This window comes from Thunnus maccoyii, chromosome 17, assembly GCF_910596095.1.
Source record: "Thunnus maccoyii chromosome 17, fThuMac1.1, whole genome shotgun sequence".
Taxonomy (NCBI): Eukaryota; Metazoa; Chordata; class Actinopteri; order Scombriformes; family Scombridae; genus Thunnus; species Thunnus maccoyii.
The window spans coordinates 20,548,200-20,551,304 of NC_056549.1; the positions used below are offsets into that span (position 1 = coordinate 20,548,200).

General features: G+C 36.1%; 1 long non-coding RNA gene across 1 annotated transcript; it reads right to left on the reverse strand.

The window, feature by feature from the left end:
* Positions 1–653: 653 nt before the first annotated feature.
* On the reverse strand, positions 654–1,349 carry LOC121882002. The gene is made up of 3 exons (XR_006092001.1): positions 1,280–1,349; positions 954–1,022; positions 654–823 (listed from the first exon to the last, which is right to left on the reverse strand). It is a non-coding gene; the product is annotated as an uncharacterized LOC121882002 (long non-coding RNA).
* Between the last annotated feature and the right edge of the window lie 1,756 nt (positions 1,350–3,105).

The window sequence follows — 3,105 nt, forward strand, 5'->3', positions numbered from 1 at the left end:
ACACTTTACTTAGCACCCCCCTATTTAGCATTTATAAACAGTACATAAACAGTTAAAAAATTATTTATTTTAACACATTATAATTTAGCTGTTGGCAGATATAAGTGTTTATTACAGCATTAACAACTGTAGGCCTGCCGTAAGTGATGTCTGGTGTATAAACAGATAATGACTGACAATATAGTAAAACAGTTGTAATAATATTGAATGTGTCTTCATATTAGACGCTATAATTGATGACAAATATTGTACATTACTAAACACTTCAAAATGTCCTTGGGCTATATCTGCTTATAACTATATTGCGTTATAGTGTGTTGTAAACCATTTATTATGTTTGTATACTGCTTATAAATGCTAAATAGGGGGACTTTAAATGAAGTGTTACTGTTTTTAAAGCCCAATAATTGGAGACATTCACCACTCTTAATACAGTAAACCTTTATCTGAACTGTCATTTGTCAATGTTATTATAATTTATTTATATATTTGTTGATAATTTGCTGACTCATATAGCATTCAGCAGCACCCTACAGTGTCAGTGAGGATGTCCTGGAGAGTCTTGAAGAATCTTTGCAAATGCAAATTATTCAAATTTCCAAAAAGACTAAAAATGTGTTTGCACCAGGGAACAACATATTAAACTGTTAGAAGTGTGTGTGTGCTGCTGCTGCTGCTGCTGCTGTTCTCTTTCTCCCCTTCTCTCAGTGTTTTCCTTGTTCAGTAATCTTTTATTTATACTAAAATGTGTTGTTGCTCTGTCTGGAGATGTGCTGCTGCTATCTTGGCCATGAAAGACGTCCTTTATCTCAACAGACTAAACCTGTGGGAGAAAAGTGAAATAAATAGAGGAAAAATACACATATAGGCCTACATGTTGAGTCCCATGTGAGACTAATTAAAGTTATCTGGTGTTGGATCATCTGTGGGGTGTGTGAAGTCAGAACAAATACCTGACTAATGGGGAGGTTTGCCAGGTTGATTTGATAGAGCAGCACTGCAGAGGGACACTCAAAGGAGAGCTTGACAGCCATCAAACATCAAAAAAAAGAAAAAAGAAAAAACTCATGACGCACCTGCATTAAGTGTTGCAGGAGTAAGTAGAGTTCTACAGCAAAAGGCTTTACATTCATTTCAACCAACCAACTCATATCTTTCTGTATTTCTATCATTTTGTCATTTTGTCAACATTGTTGTTGGCACAGAAAATGCTGGAAGCCTAATTTCACAATTTTTACTTCTACCACTAAGTTCAATCATTGCGTAATCTTGTTCTTACCTATTCCTTCTGGGACTTTTCTCCATTGTCACAGTGCATTGAGTTCAAAACTGAAAAAGCAACACCCTCTTCTACAAGAGGAGACAGAGCTTCAGGGAGGCTCTGTCATATGTCAACCTTGGAACCTCAACTCTGCTTTGACAGCCAAAATATAGTTCATTGTTTGTTTTTTAACATCCTTGGCACATGTCTTGCTCTTGAATTCTGCAAGTGAAGAATAGATTCAGGTAATGAACCAGATTGTGCATCTTTTAGACATTTCAACAGCTTATATTGTAACTTGCACACAGTTGTAAGAGGACAACAAAACCTTACATTCATGCCAGAACAACAGGGAAACCCGGCACATATGCAAGCTGCTGTGTGCTGTAACAGATTTCAAAGTATGACAGTAAATTACTTGGATACACAGAGTCCAGTTTTTACTCTCTACTCATGGCGTAAGGTGTGTGTAAATTGTTGAAATAGGTATCACATCACAGCCTTCATGGTACAATCTCAATTGTGCCCTTTTATCTAGAAGGAACCGCTGAGAGCCTTGGAAATGTTTCTGACTTCAGCATCGATTAGCGTCAAATCTGCAGTGCTGCTCCTGTGTCACTTGTGATTAGGTGTCCTCCAAGACGATCTGCAGGAAAATTTGCCAAGCCCTGTGTACCCCGCACACCCGGCCATGTCGCGAAGCTCTTTGACGGTTAGATAATCAGCCCAGATATGAGTTGAAAGGATTGTTGTGAAATTCATACACAGCACTTGTGTAAGATCAACAACACAGGATGTGACATGGATTCAGCACAAATATATGTAGAAGAATGGTGATGTTAATAAAAATACTGATAATAATAATATATCAATATATATAATCATAATCACACCAGATCTTTTTCATTTAAAGGAATAGTTCAACATTATGGGAATTATGCTTATTCACTTCCTTTCTGCAAGTAGGATGAGAAGATAAACACCACTCTCATATCTGTACAGTGAATATAAAGCTAGCAGCCAGCCAGCAGCAGCAGCCAGTTAGCTTAGCTTATAAAGATAAGAAACAAAGAGAAACAGCTAGCCTAGTTTAGCCTACCAGCACCTCTAAAGTTCACTATTAAGCAAATCTCATTTACAAAAAATCAAAGTGTAAAGATAACATGCTGTGTTTTGGGGTTATGTGCCTATGTGACTATTTCTTGGCCAGGAGTAGTCATTTGGTCAAAATAACCTCAACTTATTGTTTTTACAATTTGGTTTTTGTATGGATTAAACGACCAAAATATTAAGTGTTAGTTACTGAACTTCAGAGGTGCTAGTAGTTCTCTTGCTGATATTAGCTCCACAAATATGCACCCATAGTTTCAAGACCACTGAAAAATGAAATTATGAATTAGAGAAAGAAAAACTGGAAAAAATGTTTCACTGCACTTTGTCCTGACAATCTTAAACAAACAATACTGCAAACACTATAAACAAGTTAGAGTCAATCTATGATTAAATAAGAAAGTCCGATCATTCCTGAGTAGATTTTGATCATATGTTTATTTTGATTTCAAAAATGCTGTATGTACTGCAATTCCTTGGTCTATATTTCCATAGGTAGAGTATTGCAGTGATTTGCTGCTCTCTCATAGAAAACGCTGCTTAAAATGCTGTATTGTCTATATATGATAAATGCAAACTTCATTCAATAATGCCACACTCCTGAGTTCTTTGCATTTATATTGAGGGGGCTCAATGAGGAAGAAAAGGGAATTTTAAGCAAAGAAAGTATCAATCAAAATCAATCAGAAGGTGGATTTTCTTGTGTCTCAAGATTATTTTACATTTCAGTTCTC